We start from the raw sequence: 22440 nt of genomic DNA, 5'->3' as shown, positions 1-22440 counted from the left end.
CCTCAACTGTGGGTGGAAGAGAAACAGTGAGATGGGGTGAGAAGGGAGAATGGGAAAAAAATGGAATAAACCGTCTGACTCTGATATTTATAGGGCCACATGTTTTTGACTCTAGTCCATTTCTCAGTTCATTTCTGACCTTTCATAAATGGCCAAACACACTGGAGTGTATTGTAGGACGGGGGCAGTGGGTCCCACAGAAGTTGGCTGTGACCAATGCTGGGGTAATTCACAGAGACACGCCATCAATAGCTCTTTGTAAAACGTGCATCAGACCTTGTTCTGTACGTGATGATAGAAAAGCTCCTAGTCTTGTGAAAAACAAGGAAACGAAAGTTGTGGGGGTACTAAATTTTTCCTCAGAATATTATTAGATCCCTTACACTCTTCCCCAGCCTCCATCCTCCACGCCCCCTCCTTTGCAAAAGTAGATAAACATCAAGGAAAAAATTTAATCTCTTGTGTCAACTCCCCAAGCTTCTGCCAGTTAAAGACTATCCTCTAAATCTTGCAAATGTCATTTCTCCTTTTCTGCCTCTTGCTTTTTTTTTTGCCTAAAAAAATTTTAATTGCAGTAATGACACATAACCTAAAATTGACCATCTTCACTATGTGTAAGTGTACAGTCCCGTAGGGTTAAGGCCATTCACATTATTGGGCAACTAATCTCCAGAACTCTTTTCATCTTGTGAAACTGAAACTTTGCCCCCATTAAATACTAACTCCCCATTCCCCCTTCTTCCCAGCCCCTGGCAACCATCATTCTACTTCCTGTCTCTACGGGTTTAACTCTTCTTGGTATCGCATCGCATGTAAGTGGAATCATACAATATTTGTCCTTTTGTGTCTGACTTATTTCACTTTAGCATAATGTCTTCAAGATTCATCCATGTTGTAGCATGACAGTCTTGTTCTGCAAGTGAGTTCTGCCACCTAAACAATTTCCTGTTCCCTAAACAATTCTCAAGCTGAACGATCCGTGCAAACTCTAGTCTCTGATTCCAAACAGAGTGAGACCATTTAATGGTCAGTATTGATGTCAAAGGAGAAGGTGGCCCACATAAAACTGAGAAGGAACTCTAGATATAAAAAGTCTCTGCTCTATAGTAAAACCTCCCCCCTTCTTGTCAGAGCTCTCTAAAGTGGGAATAGCGAAACTCTCCAATTTAGTATCTTTCCATGAATTTTCGTTTTCCCAAAGGAAATACAGACCCACTTAATCCAGCATTTAACATTTAAACACAGCAGCTGTAAAATAAAGGCCAAAGAAAAAAATGGATAAAAAGCATCATATTATTTCTAAAGGAGATTTGGAGTCTGTCAGAGTAGCTTAGCTTGACAGTTGGTCATAAATTGTACATAAATGTTCTTCGAGTTATGGTTTCGATTCTATTTTCGGGCCTCTAATAGAGGAATTAGAGTGGACTTCATGACAGGCATCTCTTGTTAGGCCAGGGCACCAGGGAGGGGGGGCAGTGCTGTGATGAATGGCTCCACTAGCCCAGAATGTACAGAAAATATATATTTCCCTGATAGGTGAACTCATCTTCACAGACCTTCCTATCAGCTAATGCGTTTGCCATGTCTGCAGTTGACGCAATGACTACAGCAAACAACATTACCAACAAAGACTCAATACAAGCTGATTTCTTGCCATGTAGTCGCCATCTTTTGTTAAAACTACAGTCATGCACTGCTTAATGATGGGGGATATTAACGACAGGGACGATGTTCTGAGAAAGGCATCGTTAGGTGATTTCATCATTGTGCAAACATCATAGAGTATACTGACACAAACCTAGGTGGTATAGCCTACTACACACCTAGGCTATATGGTCCTAATCTTATGGGATCATCATTGCATATGCAGTCCATCATTGACCAAAATGTTGTTAAGTAGTGCACGACTAGATAGCTGCCCTGCAGGTACTCAAAAGCCAGGTGCCTTCCCTCATCAGGTAAGAGAGTGATGGATGAACAATCAGCCATATGACCAGGAGACTATTGGAGAGGATAGGTGGATACATAGATACAATATTGTTCTGGTCTGGGAATCTCAGGAGAGCTTTCAAAATCAAGTTTTCTCTAGTCCCTTTTGTAATGAATTAAATTTGGACAAAGTATTTTGAATACAGTATCTGGAATTTCATAAAAGATATACTTGTTTATTTCATTAGCCTTCTTCCTGGGAGGGACAAGAGATCAGCTGATGGAGAACAGTTAATATTTTTCATTTAAGGCAGTTGGTCTGCCAGTCCTAGTAATGACTTGACATGTTGTAAGGGTAGTCTGAGACAGTGGCTTCTCCTGGAATATAAACAGCAAACTTCAGGGATGAGAAACTGTGCATAATTTGGGCAATGTGGGCAATGTGAGTGTTTAGTATTCTTGCACTAGGACTGTTGAGGATCAAGGATATCCTACTTTTAGGAGCAAAATCACTTTAACAGTTTCCAAAGGAAGAAATTGACCAGAAGGGAGTTAGCATGAAGAGAGAATGAGGGAATTGGCAGTGAGGTGTGGAAGCCACCATACAAGACATTTATTATTATGAGTTCTGGTGTTGGTGGATGATATAAGCCCTGTGGAGTAAGTTGGTATCCTAGAGGCAGCAGGACCACATCAGTCTTAAGGCAGGGAAACTGTTGATGATATATTATTATAAGACAACTTCACTGTCATCTGTGCTTATCAATATATGAGAATCCGGTAAAAGATGGCTTGCGCAGATTGAAGATGGAAGTTTTTTTAGCAACGGTATTCGGTCTAAATGATACATATATTTGGTAACTATGGAGAAGCTTTATTGATGTTAATATCAAATCTCAAGATTTATTTGCTCATTCATTCACGCATCCCTTCTACAAATACTTATTCAGCAATTGGGCCAGATGGCTGGATGGGTGCTGGTGCTGCTAAGAAGATTAAGACATGGTTCTTTCTTCAAGACCTTACAGTCTGGAGAAGATGTAGCAAGATGCGCTGGGGTCATTTTATACTATCATTTTTTTGAGGAGGTGAAAGAAGAGTATACTTTCTTATTGGGAGCGCTCACTCTGGGACTTGGGAGATGAGGGGGAGCTCACTGATAAGGGGGAAAGGTAAACATTACTCCTACCCCATCAGGCAATGAGCAAGAATGAGTGAGGTATAGAGTACACCTTCCAAGGATGGCATGTGCAGCAATAAGTGACAGGGGTGATGGATCCTGGGGGTTTAAGGAGCCAAGGATTCAATACTGGCAGCACAGGATCCTGATAAACATCACCTTGATGGTATAAATCTCGGTTGGAAGGAAACACATTTCAGCCATTGATCAAAGCTTAGTGGCCTCCTGAGAAGGATCTGACACGCACCACCTGATGTGGTAGGCAAACACTAGAATCTGTCCTGCACATTTAAATAACATTTATGGGCATGTTTTTAAATTTCAACTTTCTTTCTGTTTGAATCTTGAGTGACCGTCTCTTTCTGCTATGTTTATGAAAAATCTCCTTCAGCAGGCTCAACATTTTGGTGATAGGACTCAGATAAAAGGAAAGTCTTTGGACATTGGGGACTGCCTGAATTCCCTGGACAGACAGGAAGCCAGTCTCCTCTCAGTCCTCTGTAAGGAAACGGTGGGCAAACCAACCTTCTAGTGAGAACTCTGTTATTTTGCAACCCTGCAAACAAATCGTCCACCTCAAAAGTGTGAGCACTCTAGAGATGAGGTCCTTGGTTCAAATAGATCACAGTCCAATTCACATCAAACCCTCTCTATTAAGTACAACAGGGAGCAAGCACAAGGCGGAGGCAATTGACTATGCAAAAATGTTTTTCTGGAAAGGTCTGTCTGTCTGCCCTAGAGCAGTGATTTCTACTCAGCAAAACCATTTATTTGAAGGTCACGTACAAAGCAATGGACCAGGCCACCATCCAGTTGATCAGAATTAGTCAAGATAACCTAGTAACCATTTTAGTGCCTTCACTGGTGAATCTAAGCAGAAATTTGATCCAATGATAAAATAATTACTGAGATTTTTTTTTTAAAAAAAGCAAAATCACTGGCTTTTATCTTCATTACTCGATTATGTCCCATAGACTCAGCTTATAGTGCAAAAAACCCCAATGATGAATGTACAAAAGTGACTGATATTAAGGTCTTATTGATGTCCTTGTCTGTCAAGCTTCTGCCTTACCTTAAACTAGAAAGAGAGAAGATTTTTAAAGACATTATGCTTGTTTAAGTAAAACAGGCTCTTTTGATGGCCCTACAGACAGCTGCCTGTCTGCGACTAGTTATAAAGGCTCGCCTGTCTGCTCTGGCTGTCTCTTGGAGGACAGACATGTTAATTTAAAGGTCTGCCTCTATAGGGCCCCCGGCAGGCTGGCACTGCTGTGGATCAGGGCAATGGCATCAGCAGACCATGCTCCCAGTGTCTGCCTCATTCTTCCCATGTTTGTGTCTGATGGCTTACACAACCAACCTTGTTTTCCGCACTCACAATGCACTTTCAATTTTGACAGCCTCTCTGACAAGTACAACGGCTCTGTTCCTCCACATCTGTCCCCCTCACCCCACTCCAGCCCTGCCTCCCAGACGCGTGTCTCCTGCCTGTTCACAAGGATGAATTTCAAGACTTTTGAAATGAACAGGCAGTGAAATTCGTGTCAGGCACATGCCGTGGTGGTCTAGGCTTATGATGGAGAGAAACACACAATAACCTGCCTGATCCTCTTTCCATTTTGCCACCTGTCACCTGCTCTACCATTTGGTGTAAAAGATGCTCACAGAGATTCCGAGATCACCACCAGCAGGCACAATGGGGCTGTGCCAAGGATAATCATCTCAGCTCCCTCACCTGCACTTTCTAAGGCACCTTGCTTTCTAGAGTTCAAATGCAGGTTATAGAAGCACAGATCCTTACCACATTCTGCCAGGTCTTTTACAGACATTTTTGATGACTTTTTCTCATCTGTAAAAGTCACAAAGAATTTAAAGATTACCATGCTTTCCGGGGTTGTTTTTTTTTTTTTTTTTTTAAAGATTTTATTTTTTCCTTTTTCTCCCCAAAGCCCCCGGTACATAGTTGTATATTCTTCGTTGTGGGTCCTTCTAGTTGTGGTATGTGGGACGCTGCCTCAGCGTGGTTTGATGAGCAGTGCCATGTCCGCGCCCAGGATTCGAACCAACGAAACACTGGGCCGCCTGCAGCGGAGCGCGCGAACCTAACCACTCGGCCACGGGGCCAGCCCCTTTCTGGGGTTGTTTTGAGAATGAACGTCGTGACTCTAGGTAAATCACTTAGAGCTGGTCTAAAATGAGATGCTATGGGCATGTGAACTATGTGGTGGTTACTACTTGCTATGGACTGAATGTTTGTGTCCCCCCAAAATTCGTAAATAGAATACCTAATCCCCAATGTAGAGGTATTTGGAAGTGGGACCTTTGGGAGGTGATTAGGTCATGAAGGTGGAGCCCTCATGAATGGGGTTAGTGCCCTTATAAAGAGACCCTACAGATCTCCTTTGCCCCTTCCTTCCACCATGTGAGGTTATAGTTGGAAGATGGTTATCTATGAACCAGGAAGTGATAGAAATATGAACCAGGAAGTGGTAGAACTATGAACCAGGAAGTGATAGAAATATGAACGAGGAAGTGGCTTCTCACCAGATGCTGAATTTGCCAGCACCTTGATCTTGGACTGCCCAGCCTCCAAAACTATGAGAAATAAATTTCTGTTGCGTGTAAGCCACCCAGTCTATAGTGTTTTGTCATAGCAGCCCAAACAGACTAAGACACTATCATTATAAATACTCTACTTTGGGGACCTTTGTGTGGGGGAGTTTGCTCAGTTGTGTCACTGCCCAAACGAGTAAGTCTGCTGGTGGTAACAGAACATCCCAGGGAGAACCACCATCCATTCTAAGTAACTCTGACTTCGATTGCGTTTTCTCTTCCCAAAAGCCTTTCTCATATTGCCTTAGGATGATCAGTGACTCTTAACCCTTTCAGAGTCAAAGGCCTTTTGTTATAATGAATATTTTATAATGCCCCTCAAATGAGGGGCAAATGAAATTCACTGAAATTACTGTCCTCAAATGAAATTCATGGATAATGTAACCTACCTACACAAATTACTTTAAAAATATCAACACAGTGCTCTGTTAAGTAAACAAGTGATAAAAGGAGTCTATATTCAAAGAACGCATATTACTATGTGTAAATGTCTGTGTATAATGCAACCTCACCAGAATCACTTAGTCACTGAATGCGACAGATACAAGCGCACACTGACATCAGCCTGCTCCCTGTGATGTCAACATGGTGTCCTGTCTCCTGTCATCCCTCCTCACCTCATCTGTTGCTGGGAGGGCACCCTCCCTGGGCTTGACCGGTGATAAAGGGGAAGGGAGAACCTGGAAGGAAGGAAATGTGGCTGTGTGTGTTTGGAAAGTATGGTGTTTCAGACTCATGCATGTTCTGAGCAGTCTTGCTAACTTTGCTTGGTGTTCCAGACAAACTCAGGAGCTATTGGGAGGCTGTAATACTGACTGGATAGGCCTGGAATGGAAGTGGATAGCTACTGGTCTCCAGTATATTCTTGAGATAGTATGTCCCTGGACAGCAAGAGTCATCTATTGTAACTTGAGCCTTTTTCCATTTGGTCCCTAAGGTCCTCCACTTAAGGACAGGCTAAGGAGGCGAAGACACTGTTCACCTTGCCGTTTCCTGGGTTTTCATCAAAATGCCTGTGTTGTGTGGTGCCTATCTTGGCCTTACTCCTCAGGCTGCAGGAGAGCTGGCTGGGCACAGTCGGTCAGCTGTCGTGGGCTGGCATTGCATGAGTGTAGCTCTCTAAGAGTTCACAGGTGATCAGCATCCAGAGAATAGGTCTTGACTGTTGCTCGATCAGTCAGTTGGCAGAGCCCTGGGTTTTCCATGCCGGATCTCCAGAACTTGGAAGAGCATTCTGAGTACAGCTGGCTGAAGAATGGCAATGGGAGGATGGCTCTCGACCTTTAACCCTTGTGAGATTGATGTAATTCCATCACTAAGGAAAATGAAGCTTCCACAAGACAAGATAAATATTTTTGTAGCAACTACTCTGAAGGGGAAGGCTGATCAGATCCTGGGCTTTCGGTGGGTCTCTACCATACCTCACAGTCCTAACAAATATAAAAACCTGACCTTGGGGCCAGCCTCTTGGCCAAGTGGTTAAAATTCTGCATGCTCTGCTTTGGCAGCCTGGGTTTGCAGGTTCAGATCCTGGGTGTGGACCTGCTCTACTCACCAGCCATGCTGTGGAGGTGTCCCACATACAAAAAAATGGAGGAAGATTGGCACAGATGTTAGCTCAGGGCTAATCTTCCTCAAGCAAAAAAGAAGAGAGAGATTGACAACAGATATTAGCTCAGGGCGAATCTTTCTCACCAAAATCCCTCCCCCAAACCCTTGACCTTCTCCTGCAATTTACAATTCCCTGGTCAATATCAGCTAGAGTGCTAACCCAGGAGAGAGAAGGACGTGAAGTAACTTGAATTTCTCTCACATTGGCAGCCCTCATCCAGAGACCACACCCGTACATCTTCCTAGATGGGAAAATGGTTCATTCCATCCCAGGCTCTCTGAAATTTTACAGCAACTACAATTCTGGGGCTGACTTTATAAGAGGGAGATGCAACTGCCAACGAAGGTGCACAGAGGAACTCTTCACTGATTTGCTGATTTTCCTGTGACTTAGAATAGAATCAAAGCATTCAGGTACCTCAGAATGTGCTTCTCTTCTGAATCCCATCTCATGCTGCACTATGCAGTGATTTCAGTAAAAGGCAATCTTTTCCTAAATATGCTAGGAGGAGAAATTCGCTGGTCACATCAAGACAACAGGATGGTAAAGTGTGGAAACTTTAGAAGCAGATGCTCTATTCACTATATCATTCATTATGATGCACAGATATGACATTTTCGCTTCCTGTGTGTCTTGTTCCAAGTTTTTAGGGTCATCCTTCATGGTTAATATTGCTTTTATCCCTTTTTACATAAAGACCTTTGGCTTAAGATGGAGAGTGAATGATCCAAGAGTTTCTCCCATGGAATGGCTTCACTAACAGCCAGGATTTGCTGTAATGAGGTTTGCACACGGCTCCCAGTGGGCTGGTTGGGTTGGAACTGGAAATCTTGGGCACACTGTGGGTGGGGCAGTGCCCTCAATGTCAAGTCTGCATCTCTCGTCATATGTGGAGGCTGTTCCAGTGCGACCAAGGCAGGAGCAATGCTGGCTCAGTTTCCTCATGTGTGCAATTCCAGGCTGAGGCTAGACAGGGGTTTCCAGGTGTTGGGCATTATGGAATAGTACCGTTGGCACATCAAATTAAATACTGGGAGGACTAATCTAGAGTTGCCAATAACTTATATGCTAAGTTAGGACATTAAGAACAAACAGCAAAACAAGCCCATTACCAGCTGCCATCACCTGATTTTACCAAAGAAAAGACATTTTAACACACATCAGAAATCGGAGCGATATAATCTCAGAATTTAAAGTGGAAGGAATTTAGTGGGATGGAGAACTCCCTCTGTTGTCTGTATGTCCTCCATGCTGCAGGCCAGCGAGGACTTTATCACAGGTCTGTGAAGATCAGGGACTGGTGTCTGAAGGTAGAGAACTGGAGGATCCTCGGCTTCAATTCAGCTCCCACATCTGTGATTTTCTCTCTAGTCTTCAATGCATCCTCACATTGCTGCATTGCTGCTCAAACATAGACCAATCAATATGGAAACAAGCTAACAGGTGAATCAATGGAAACAGATCCTTTGTCTTCCTCTCCAGGTGTTTTGCCTCCCTCACCAGCTCAGTGCCAACCCGAGGAAGGGAACATTGGCAAAGCAGAACCTTCTCTAGGAGAGGCGTGGAGAAAGGAAAACCCAGACCAAGGCGGGGCGTAGTGATGCTCATTTCACTTCTTGATCAACCCAAGTCCTTGCAGGTTTGGAACCATCGCTGTTCTCTGGGAGTTACTAAGTCTTACCACGATGAAACGTCTTCTCTATGCACATGCTTGAGAGGGAGCAACCTGATTTCTGTCCACAAGACTGAGGCCCTCTCTTCTGAGACTCTTTTCATTAATGTTTTTTGAATTGGTAATTTATGCAGATGATACAAATTAAAAATTAGCAAGAGAGAACAGGTAAAGAGTTAATCTCTTTTATACCTTTGACCTACAGCCACCCAGTTCCCACTGTAGGCAACCACCTTTATTCTTCCTTGTGATGTTCTAATCAGATTCAGGCATAAAATATTACCATTTGTGTTATATATATATACGTGGGTGTGTGAATTTTATATACATATGTGTGTGTTTGTATATATTTACATATATATGATATGTATTTTGTATATATATCACAAATGGTAATGAATTTATGACTGTTAATAGTACTTTATTGTCTGGAATGTTTCATTTAACCAACCCCTACTGATGGGTATTTGAATGTGTCGCTAACACAACACAAAAATCTATTTTGCATATGTGCCAAATATTTATAAAGTAGACTTCTAGAAGTGGAATTGTCAGCTCAAAGGGCATGTATATTTTTAAAAAAAGATATTGTAAACTTTACTCTCCATAGAGGTTGTGCCAATTTACACCCCCACAATATAGAGAGTGCCTGATCCTCCACACCGTCAGTCAGCCACATGGTGTGATAGCCAACTTTTGAATCTTGGGCAATGTGATGGGTGAAGAATGGCATCTCATTTTTATTTCAATTTATGATCTCCCTTAATAAGCAAAAATACTGGTTCACAAAAATTCTCTAATACAAATCCCCTTTTGTAAACCAAAGGTCGCTGATCCAAATGGATCCAGCCATATCTCATAAACATTCCAATAGTGGGCATAAAATAATGATTAGCTACAAGATGGTGGACCCATCTACCCACTGAAGTCCGCATTTAAAGGTAATTTAGGAGAATCTTTATTAATGGTTCCCTTATGCATCTCTGTATTACGTATCCCAAAACACACCTGTTAGGATGAATGAAAATTAAAACCACACTAATCAAGAACAAAGGGTAATTCATCCAAATATTCCTTTTGTAAAATTTCCCTTTAGCCTTGAGAAGAGATATCAAAGCAACGAAAAGATTGAAGCTTGAAAGACTTTGGACCATGACACCTGGTCAGATGTGGACTGTATAAAATTGATAACATTTTTCAGCTACTCAGTTTCCAATCTTCCTAACTTAGAAGCTAATCTCATAAAGGATCAGCAGCGTAGGAAATAAAGTTGCTCAGAGTTTCCGCTGTGTGCCAAGATCTACAAGAGTGTCAACACCTCTAAGCACGGCTGTAGATTGCCTTGCGACTTTGTTGAGCAAACACTCGTTACCAATGACTTTCATCATAAGGCTGGTCCTGCCGCCTCACTAAAATTTACGAGGAGCCTCTATTTCACTCTGTTGCTAATCTCTGTTTAGGTTTCCACGTATTCTCGAGGTCACCAGCTGTGTTTGGACAAAACGATAATAACATTGACCTTCAGGATGCCATTTTGTGAGCATTTTTGAAAGCGACGGTGTAGACGCCTCTAATTTCTTGGACACATAAAAAATCATTCTAGAACAGCAGCTAACAAACTGCATAATTAATTTCACTTCATTAAACATACTAAATATTTACTGAGCTGGTTATTTTCTATTGAATTTGCATTGAGGTTGGAGTGATTTTGTCACGGATTGCAAGCACCAAGCTATCAATTCTGCAGCTGGAAATGCTTAGACTCATGAATGTGTGAGATTCTTTAATAGAACATGACCTGTACATAGACCATTTACTTGTATTGTTGTTTAACAATATTCTCTTTGCTTACAACGAAGCAGATGTTATAGATGCTATAGGTAAGGCAGGTCTTTCACATTTAAGAATCTTCATTTCTTATTTCTAAGTAAGATTTTATTGTTTACTTCCTTGCTTATCTATCTATTATCTGTCTATCTATTATCTATCTATCATCTTTCTAACCTTTACCTTGTGCCAGGCACTGTTCTTAAGTGCCTTAAAAATATGAATTCGTTTAATCCTCATGAGAGCCCCATGAATTGGTTATCATTTTTACCATCTCCATGTTATAGGTGGGGAGACTCAGGAACAGAGAGGTTAACTCACTTATAGTCACACAGCCAGTCCAATGATGGAGCCTGAATACAAGCCTAACCCTGCTGGCTCCCGAGTCAGTGACAGAGCCGCTACACAGGGCTTGTGTGTGTCCAACAATCTAGTTTTGTGAGCAATCACTTGTTCCCTGTCACCGAGGGAAAATCATTCTTCTGTTGAACGAAACAGAGAGAGTTCTTGTGAGGCAGCAAAGTTAGTTAAAAAGTGTGTGTGGTGGCGGGGGGAGAGTTACTGGAAAATGTCTGGTATTCATTTATAAGATAATCTTAATAGCATCTCCATTGTGTCATGGAGAGATTCAATAATGGTACTAAAGGAATTTATTGAAGTTAATGTTGGAGCAGAAAACAGAGTGATGCAATTCTGAAAGTTGGGAGGAGTGTAAAATTCATCAGAGACTCGGTGCATTTGGAGATGAGGGAACAGGCCCCAGGGACTTTGGCCTCATTTGGCCTGTATGCGGAAGGCCGGCTGGGAGCCAGCGACCCGAATCCAGATGTTACATTAGCAGGTACAGAGCTCTCATTTCCTTTCCTTATGAACAGAGCTGTGGACTCCTCAGACACCACAGATTCGCTCAGGCATCTCCTTGACCCCCTCTGCAAATGTGTTCTTCATAGGCACTAAGGTCAGAAGGAGGCAGAGCTCAGCCCTACACTGACACAGTGGGTCAGCGTTCCCTCACAGGTGTTCCATATAATCAAGTGTTGATGGGAAGGTGGTTGAAACAGAAGGATGCAGAGGGTAAGGAGAAGCAATGGCAAGACATCTTACCAACAAGCGGATAGAAATCTATTTCTCGGGGCTGCGAAGGGGCAGGCACAGACCTTCGGAGTGGAGTAGCTGTTTCACTTCCTATTAATTAAAAGAATACCTGACTCCCTCGTGCAAAAGCAAAATGACTTCTTTTATCACAATTAAGCTTTTAAAACAGCGACTTGTGGTACTTTGAAAGGGGCCTGGAGTCTACGGAGTTACGTCTGATTCTTTTGTTTTGTTTTTTAGTGTTCCTGCTGAAATTGGGCAATTAGAACACTTCTGCATTCTCCAATACAACAGAGCTCCTCTGTCCTTCGAATTCTTCAGAGCCGCTTTTTTGGGAGCCTAACTCGGCTTTCTCATGTTGCTTTTCAAAGAGCCTTTCTTAGGATGTTCTTCGAAAAGGCTTGCTGTGCTGCAGTGTTTCCAGTATTTTAACATTTTATTTACAGATGAACTTTCCATCCTTAAAATTCTGACTAATTGAAAGTCCTTTTGTCTGTTTATAAATTAATTAGTTTTCTGTCCCCAAAGAGAAATACATTCTAATCCTAATACTTGAGTTGTTTTTTTAGATAAGATTTAAAATTAGGAAACATTTACAAATAAGTTGCATATCTGGATATATATACCCAAAAGAACTGTGTCCATATGGGAGCCAAAGAACATGGGATTTTCATGGCAGCTATTATTCATATCAGCTTCAAAATATAAACAATCCAAATGCCCCCTAGAGGTCGAACAGATAAAATATGTAGCATATTCATATTGAATTATCATATAAGGGAATAAAATACAGGAATGAAAATGGATGAACCTCTGTGGCATTCAACAGCCTGGGTAGAGCTTATAAATATATATATATATATTTTTTTTTCTTTTAATTTTTTTTTGAGGAAGATTAGCCCTGAGCTAACATTTGCTGCCAGTCCTCCTCTTTTTGCTGAGGAAGACTTTTAGGTTCTGTCTCATCTCCATCCCCAGTGTTGTTGGTCCAGGTGGGCTGTCATTGTTTCGTTTGTTGCACTGGGCTCCCCACTGACCTCTCTGTTGCCAGTCTTTCCCCATGCTGACTCTTCCTACTTTGGGCTACTTGACTGGGTTGAATAGTGTCAACCCCACTTGAACCCCAAATTCATGTCCATCTGGAACTTGTGAATGTGATCTTATCTAAAAATAGGGTCTTTGCAGATGTAATCAAGCTAGGAAGAGATCATCCTGGATTAGGGTGGCCCCTAAATCCAATATGGTTGCTGTCCTTATTAGAAGAGGCGTATTTGAACATAGAGGCACAAATCCACAGAGGTTATCATGTGAAGACAGAGATAGATTAGAGTGATGCGTCTACAAGCTAAGGGATGCTGGCAACCAGCAGAAGCTAGAAGAGAGTCATGGAACAGATTCTCTCCTAGAGCTTTCAGAGGGAGCACGGCCCTGCTGATACCCTGATTTGACAGTTTTACCCTCCAGAACTAGAAAGAATAAACTTCTATTGTTTTCAGCCATCTGGTTTGTAGTACTTTGTTCTGGTGGCCTTTGGAAGCGAATAGAGCCAGCACCATAATCTTCATAAACCGCTGCTTTTAATAACAATATTTCTCCGCTCAGGGACCTTCAATGCCTCTCTCTTGTCTGCTAGGTTAATGTAAGTGAAACCTTCATCAGTCCTGCTAGATGTTCTGATCCTTCTGCTGTTATAACTTCTTGGGAGTAATGCTACAGCCTAACAAATCTGCTTGCTTGATCTTCAGCATCCACCTGCCCTCTCCGCCCCACGGGCATGAAGTCTGATGGGACTTCTCCCGTGAATCTCTTCCTGCTGAAATTGTACTACTTTTTCGAGGTGTTCAAAAGTCACTGTTTTCATGAAGCAACCCTCAATTCAGCTAGGTGTGTGTATGCCCTCTTCTTCTTCCTTTTTTTTTTTTTTTGCTGAGGAAGATTGTGGCTGAGCTAACATCTGTGCCAATCTCCCTCTATTTTGTGTGTGGGACACTGGCACAGTATGGCTTGAGCAGTGTGTAGGGTTGTATCTGGGGTCTGAACCCACAAGCCCTGGGCCATCAAAGCAGAGCACACGAACTTGAACTTAACCACTACGCCACCTGGCCAGGCCCTGTGTGTGCCCTCTTAGTGGTTAACACCTCTATGTGTCAAAGCGATCACATTCTGCCCTGTTTTATGGTGATTTATATACTTTAAACAAATTTATTATGAAATATTTATGGCATAAATGTCAATAAATGCTGTTTTAGTAAATTGGATCACTGAAATATATTTCAAGTTTCCTAACCAAATACAGGAGATCTTTTGGATCATCAACTTTGATGTATTCTGTCATATATACAAATTCTAATTTACTTTCCTCAACACATTTGTTAAAATCACGCAAATATTTGCTTAAGACACAACTGACCTTTATAATCACTACTGTTGTAAAGCGACTAAAGTGATTAGGATTTGAGACACTTTGCATAAAACTCTGAGGCGAGAGCTTGTTAGTGTAATAAGAGGAACTGTTATTTTCCTCGCCTATATTATGCTGTGGAAATTTTTAAAAATATTATTAAAAAGATACATGGCAACACGCAAAACTGTTTTATAACTTTTTTTGAAAAAGTCTTTTCCAGATTATCTGAATCCAAAAGGCGAATTTGGCCATATTTTAAGAAAACCAATGGCAGAATTATTTTAATACTCGCCAATGCCATGGTGGAGGTCATTTTCAGCTTTGCTGTTTCTCTGGTGATCTTGTTCCTGACTCCAGCCTTTCCGGTTCCTGACTCAATAGAGGACGTCATTTCTCTTGCCCAGGGTGATGATCAGGTTCTGACCTTGGTGTTCCCGGCTAGAATGGTTCCATGGGCAGGGATTTAGCGTCCTGCCTGGCTTTGCCCTGGAGCAACCTGAAGACTGATTAAGGGAAAGTTGTCGTGGCTGCTTTCATGAGGGAAATCCACATGGGTCCAAATGTGGAGAGGTAACATTCTCACCAAGTGGTAACTGCCACTACTGAGGAGCACGTTCTTGGGGGCCGGTCCCTGGAGATTATCTGGAGAAGAGAAAGAGCAAGGTCTTTATAGTGGAGTTACGTCCTGGGGCCCAGCTACCACATTCCTTCTGATGTATCAGAAGATCCGGCGGTTGGGCTTCCGTTTCCAGCATCACTCTCAAAACACTGTGCAATGACCCTCTGGGAGGTGTAGTGCTGTCCTGATCTGAACAGAACTTTGATGGCTTTTGTGTCAAAATTTTACTTCCATTCAATAGATTTGTTGAGTAAAGAATAGATTCTTCATGGCGGAAATACGCCAATGCAAATTGCTATGATTCATTTCTTTATCCTTTGGAATTTTGCTTTTATTCTTGTCCTTGCCTGGTGGAAACTATGTGAAGAACAGCTCCTTGGTTCCTTAGCTGTGAAGGTTGCCCGCGGATTCTGACATGCTTTCGGTGTGGCAGACCAGCATCTCACAGTGAGGCCCGCAACAATAACAGTCTTGGAAGTTCCAGCTCCAGGGTATGGCAAGAAAGTTCTTCATACGCCCGCCTACCAGTGTGTAGTCCTTAGGCACTCTGCTCTCCTCTTGACCCCTGATGGGAATGTTTGCCCCCCAGGAACTCTGTAGGAATTGGCCTTTGTGGAGATTTCTGGAGTGGCAGCTAATTGGGTCTGCGGGGGGCAAAATGTATAGGCCTCAAATATTGCAGACCACTCTGGAAAGTGGCCCAGAGCTTGACATCCCATCTGCCTAAGACAGAGTGACAGGTTGTCTTCTGGAGCCCAGGCCTGAGGTGACTAACCTCGTGTTGCTTTTGCAAATGGCTGGGAGGGAAAGAAATGGGTCTTAAAGCTAGAGTCACACTGTACCCACAGCCTGGGCCTGAACTTGGGCATCTGATGGCTTTCAGAGCATCTCCTTTTAAAAATTGTTGATTCAGTGTTGATTATCTTTACAGGGATTCTTATCTTGAGTGCCTTTGGCTCCAAGGGGACTGGGAAACCTCAAAGATCATACAGAAAATATATGTAAATAAATATATATGTAAGGAAGAAAGAGAAGCCATTGTGTTCATTTCAGTTTTTCAAACCAGAGCATAGTTAATTTCAGTCAGTTCAGAGGCCAGAGGGTCAAGGACGTTGCTGTGAACTCTACGCAATCTTTAAATCTATGTAGTCATTAATGCTCACCAGCTGTTTCTCAGTTGATGGGGAGGAAAATTTAAATACTCCTGTTGATTTCTTTCCCAGTTGTGTTCTGAAAACCCGAAGGAGAACCTGCTGTACTCGTGCTAAATAATCCAGAACGCAAAACTGACTCTAAAATGAAATGTGAAACTTTAGGGATAAAAAGTACTTTCCATCTTAGAAATTTCCCCGTTGAGGGATTTCCAAGTCCAAGAAGTATGGGAGAATGTGACCCTTCAGGTTTTAATACCAATGAGTAGCAAGGTAGTGGCGTGAAACAGAAAGAGGCTTTGGGGCTACACGGAATTGTGGCATTGCTACTGCCCTGCTGTGGGGTTTGTGGCTGACCATTGAAGTCAAGTCTCAGCTTCCTTCTCCACCAATGGGGACAAGGGTACCCACCTCATAGAGCTGTTTCAACCATTTAATGAAAAATGGAGACAGCATTTAGCACATAGCCTAGCACATAGTCACTCAATAAATAATAGACATTATTTCTGTTTTGTTAATCAGTAAGATCCCAAGATAATGGGGGAGGGGGATAGAGTTCTTATGGGGGAGGAGGAAGTTGAGGGGAAAGAGAGGAGGAATGTAGGGGGCAGACACGAGGCAGTAGTCAATGGCCCTAAATCAAGTTGGAGAATGAACCAGCCTGCCAAGATATTGCTAGGATGGCTGCCACTGCCCTGAAGTCCCAGCCAACTGCAGGACCCAGAATGGTCCCCATGGATATTCAAGGCAGAGCACACAACTAACTGCTGGGACTGGAATGGATTTGGATGGTGAAGCAGGAACTTAGGAAATTCTGGCCAGTGAGCTTTGAGACTGCCTTATTGATTGTATTTGCTTCTTAATAGCACAATTCCCCATTTTGCGTGACTGATTTTTTTGAAACACTTATTACTTTATGGAAGAGTTTTACAGTAATAAAAACAATAGTAATTTTTGTAAACAGAATGAGGCTCTCCCTGGTTGTTACAAAGACAAAAATATTTCTTTCCTTCTCGATCTGGAGATTTCCATTCACTGATTATACCTCGAGCTCCCAAAGTTTGCTCAGAAATGCGATGGGAGTTGGCCTGTGAAAACAAAATCTGTTATTAGCAGAAAAGGGAGAACTCCCATCTAGTTCTGGAACGATTGTGGCCACCAGAGTTACGTGTTCAGGAACAACCCGGGGCCCACAGAATCACGCAAAAAGAGGCTAAGGAGCCAGTCACCCTGGGAAAGAAGTGTTGGCATTGCTCAGAGCTGCATTCCTGATTTCCCGATGTGCTGATTTAAAAAAAATTTGTGCTTGAGATCTTTCTCATACCTTTTTCAAATAAAGAGGTTTAAAGATAGTAAACAGAGCAATTAAGCCCATTAGAATTACGAATGCGCGGTGGGGGATTTCGGGGGTGAGGAGATAATTGTCAGTATAAATAAGCAATTAATGCTGAAGCATATAGTTTCACACTAGATGGAGCCTTCAAAATAGGTTGAGAACAGGAAGTTGGAGAAACGTGCTGGCAAGCATTCCAGAACTTCAAGAACCAAAGGTGCATTCTGGCCTTTTAAAACTGGAATCCCCGCAGTGTGGTTGTTGGCGCGTTAGGAGGGAGGTCAGCCAAACTGTGTCCTTCCAGACCTCATAATTCAGAGTGATCTAAAGTAGATTTTGTTTCCTTCCAAATTTCCATAGCGGCTGTTGGATTTTACCTTTTTTAAAGTTCAACCTCACTGAGTAAAAATTTTACTAAGTGTGAGGAAGATTTTTGCTTTTGTGCATTGACCATCTTTTCACAGTTGTCTTCCTCAGCATGCTTACCACACCTCTATCTAGCCCAAATTCTCATGTCAACAGGTATTTACTGCGCACCTACTATGTGGAGGCAAAAGAGTCATGGTTTTGAGTGTAGGTTTTGGCTCCACCACTTGTAAACTGCCTGGTGTCTTTAGCTCTTCAGCTCCTCTATGCCTCAGTTGTCTCATCTGTAAAATGGGATGAATGGTACTCATCCCACAGAGTTGTTGTGAAGATTAAATAAGTTAGTACGTGTAAAGCATTCAGAACACGTTGCCACGGCACCTTTGCAGAAACTGCATTGATGTCCTCAGAGATTTGCATGAATTAATTTATTTAATTCCCACCGGGGCCCTGGGAGGTGGGTACCACTGTTATCCTCCCTTTGGGGATGATGAAACTAAGGCTTAGAGAAGTTAAGTGATGCTCTGGTTATTATCAAAACTAACAGAAATGATAAAAGAGGAATCAATAACATCAGAAAATATGAATTACTATCGTGATATTGTAAAAAATAAATATTTGGTCTTTGTCCTTGGTTCCTGGCACAGAGCTCCCCAAACTTTTGGAATTTACTGTCTTTTGATGCTAATGGGATGATTCATTGGGGAGGGGGGAGAAGATAGTTAAAGGATGGGTGCTGGTCACCAGAAAGATCAAACCATGATGAAAGGGTTGGAACTTTCACCACCACCCCAGCTCCATTGACCTTTGGGGAGGCAGAGGGGCTGGAGATTGAGTTCAATCTCCAGTGGCCAATGATTCAGTCAATCATGCCTGTGTAATGACAGCTTGCTAAAACCTCTACCAACAAAGTTCTGTGAGCTTCTGGATTGGTGGACACATCAAGGTTCTGGGAAGGTGACACGCCCAAGAGAGGGCATGGATGCTCTTTACTCCCTCCTCCCAAAACCTTGCCCTGTGTATCTCTTCCATTGGGCTGTTCTTGAGTTATATCCTTTATAATAAGGTGTTATAATAAAGTGTTTTCTTGAGTTCTGTGAGTTGTTCTAGCAAATTACTGAACCTGAGGAGGGGGTCATGGGAACCCTTGATTTATAGTCAGTTGGTCAGATGTATGGGAGGTCTGGGACCTGTGACAGGTATCTGAAGTTGGGGACATCCTGTGGGACTGAGCCCTTTAACTTGTGAGATCTGACACTAACTCCAGGTAGATAGTGTTGAGCTGAATTGAGTCAGTGGACACCTTGCTGGGGTTGGAGAATCGGAGAGTTGAGAAGTATTAGTCTGACCAAAATCTCTTGCCTCTTGCTGTCCTGTCTTTCTTTCTTTTTGAGTTGAATCTTCATCTCTTCCACATTGGCAGCCTTCTTCTTGCTGAGCGTCCCACTCGTATCCCTATCTCTGCAGTCACGTGATCGGGTCATGTGTGCCTGTCAGAGGTGGTATTATTCCAACTGTGTCTTATGTATTCATCTGAGGACTTAGACCTAAGCATGTTTGGATCCATGGCATAGCTCTGCCAGGTGTTCCTGGGAGGGTACATATAGCCCCGTGGAAATGATTCTAGAAGAGGAGAGAATCAAGTTCTGCACGAGAAGACCACAGTCTAGCGTTGAGAGGGAGGGCTGAGTGTGAGGCTAGCACATCTGCCTCTCTGCTTGTCCTCGGGCCTCTCCCCCAAGGACTCCTGCTTGGATCCCAAGAATAAGAGCTGGAAATGAAACAGTCAGAGCTCAAAGGGCTATTTCCTTCAAACTTCCAAGGGGACACCAGCCTGGGGAGCTGCGGTGACAGGCTCTGTCACAGGGGGCTTGGCACTGTGGGAGGGAGGTGGCATCTCAGCTTTCAGTAGATACATGGGCAAGGTGGCCTGCACAGGAGGACAGTGTCAGCTTAGTGGAGCCTCAGTGGCCTCAGCACTAAGGTCTCTCCAGGGAGAGGTCCCTGAGCAGGGCAGGAAGGAAATTAACACCAGGGAGTGGCTGAGAGAAGAGACATTTCATTTGCACACTATACTGGGTTGAATAGTATCCCCCCAAATTCATGTCCTTGGAACCTCAGAATGAGAACTTATTTGGAAATAGGGTCATTACAGATGGAATTAGTTAAGATGAGGTGGTGCTGGAGTAGGGTGGACCCTTAACTCAATATGGCTCGTGTCCTTATAAGAAAAGGAGAGGAGACTCAGAGACAGACACAGAGAGGAGAAGGCAATGTGGTGACGGCCATTGAGATTGGAGAGATGCATCTACAAACCAAGGAATGCCAAGGGTGGCTGACAACCACCAGAAGCTAGGAGAGCAGCATGGAACAGGCTCTCCTTCAGAGCCTCTGGAAGGAACCAACCCTGCTGACACCCTGGTTTTGGACTTCCAGCCTCCAGAACTGTGAGAGAAATCTTTCTGTTGTTTCAAGCCCCCAGTCTGTGGTGATCTGTTACGGCAGCTCTGAGAAACTAATACACACGCTTTTGATATCTTCCTGGGCACAGGGGGAAGCATCTTGAAGGATTCCTGCAGAGACGATGGGGCCAGCCAGAACCACATAAACACTGTTTTCTGATTCTTGGATTTTTGTTTTCTCTGTCAAGCTAATAATAACTATGAGGGAAAGGAGGTTACAGAACTGCATCTCTTTACATGGGGGCTTATTGACAGGGACCCATGACCACTGATCCGTGAAGGCAGAGCATGGCTGATCAGCTGCATCAAAGGAAGATCAGACTGCCACGAGTTAATTCTGCTCCTGCATAAGTAACTACCTTGTGAAACGTGAGGACCTTGGGGTAAGAGTATGCAGGACGCACCATGTGCAGACTGAACATCGTGTAAATCATACAGGCTTTGTTATCAGCAGAGCCCCACCCTGCCAATTTCCCCCGGCTGGAAGATGGAATGCTCTTCCTTTCCATGTCTCTTATTTCCCTAGAAATCCACTGCAAATGTGCCTTTCCCACGATCCTTAGATCCCTATCCTCAACCAATTGGGCAACTCTTTTCTTCTCATTCCCTGAGTGTCTTAGTGTCTTCTGGTTGCTATATCAAAAATACCATAGATTGGGTGGCTTACAAACAACAGGAATCTATTTCTCACAGCTCTGGAGGCTGGGATGTCTGAGATGAGGGGGCCAGCCTGGTTGACTTCTGGGGGACCCTCTTTCAGGTTACGGACAGCAGCTGTCTCCTTGTATCCTCACATGGCAGAGAGCAGAAAGGGGAAGTAGGCCCTCTCTTGACTCTTATAAGGGCACTAATCCCATTCACAATGGTCTCACCCTCATGACCTCATCTAATCCCAATTACCTCTCAAACACCATCATTATGAGGGGTGAGGGGGTGGGGTTTCAACATATGAATTTGGGGGGATGGAGCATTCAGTCTATTACACTGAGTGCTTAGTTTTAATTGTTGATTTTTCACCCCTACGACCTAGGAGTCACCCACCTTTGATGTCTAAGCAACGTTACACTTGCTTTTTATACCCAGATTATTATGGCATCAGCTCACCTCCATCAAAAAGACCTCTGCTATTTCTGAGCACTCCCTGAGGCCCTGTCTTCAGGATGCTCTGGAACAAACAGCTCTGGTCCCTTGGCTCTGGCTCTTTCATCTACCGCTACCTCCTTGCCAGCTCCTCTGTTGCTGATGACCCTGGAGAGTTTTACTCTCCTGGCCTAGCCACTGCTACCCCAATTCTGGCTTCAGGACAGGTGATACTGCTCTTTCTTCCTCCATAACTCTAAGAATGGACACAAGCCTTGCCCTAATTTCTCAATCCACAACTGAGATCAGGCTAAAACTTTAATAAGACCTTCTTGAAGATTCAATGGTAGGGCAAAGAAAAATTAAAATTGCCCAACAACTGTAGACCCGTTTTAGAGTTTGGTACCTAGCCAGCAACCCACCTGGCACCTGGACAGTTTCTAATGAACAAGGGAGGCTGCCCAGCACCACTCCAGGCCCGGTCTCTCCTGGCCTCAGTTTCACAAAAAACTGCCTTTTTGGATCCCAATAGAGGGATATTTCCCCCACTCTTATCTCAAGTCCATTTTGTTGTGTCTTCAATTTTTGCCTCTTTCCAGGAAGATGGAAGTGAGAGTACTGATTCACTCCAGGGAAAACCCCACCTCAACCACGTAAGTATCATCTGGTCCTTTGTCCCTAGCAACTCAACCAGGTCACTCTGTTAATAAATTAATTAATACATCAATGCTTCACTTTCTTCCCAGGAAGATTCTAGGAGCTTGGGTTATTGGGTTACCTTATATGAATATGCACTAATGGATCTATTCATTCCAGATGCCATGTTTGTCTTCATGTCTGTATGATCTGTGTTCCCATCTAGACAGTAAGATCCTCAGTAATAGAGAGTAAGGCTTGTATTCCCTTTCTTCTGACTTCTCTGTACCCTCCATCCCTACGCTGCTCCAGCTACACACACACACACACACACACACACACGCAAACACAGAGATACCCAGACATATACAAGTACACACAAACACATACAGACACACACAAACGCACACACATACACTCAAGACCTAAAATAATAAAATTGCATATACACAGCAAGCACT

General features: G+C 43.2%; 1 protein-coding gene and 1 long non-coding RNA gene across 6 annotated transcripts in view; one reads left to right on the top strand and one right to left on the bottom strand.

The window, feature by feature from the left end:
- FRMD4A (FERM domain containing 4A) overlaps positions 1 to 22440 on the bottom strand; it is a 584597-nt gene that overhangs the window by 324411 nt on the left and 237746 nt on the right. The window lies entirely within an intron of this gene.
- LOC123282107 (uncharacterized) overlaps positions 1 to 22440 on the top strand; it is a 103576-nt gene that overhangs the window by 18913 nt on the left and 62223 nt on the right. The window contains exon 2 of the long non-coding RNA XR_006522054.2: positions 21943 to 21996. This is a non-coding gene — a long non-coding RNA (uncharacterized lncRNA). The remainder of the gene's footprint in view (positions 1 to 21942; positions 21997 to 22440) is intronic.

The sequence above is a fragment of the Equus asinus genome, chromosome 29, assembly GCF_041296235.1.
Source record: "Equus asinus isolate D_3611 breed Donkey chromosome 29, EquAss-T2T_v2, whole genome shotgun sequence".
Taxonomy (NCBI): domain Eukaryota; kingdom Metazoa; phylum Chordata; class Mammalia; order Perissodactyla; family Equidae; genus Equus; species Equus asinus.
The sequence above is the reverse complement of the archived record's forward strand: the minus strand, read 5'-3'. Positions and strand labels throughout refer to the sequence as shown.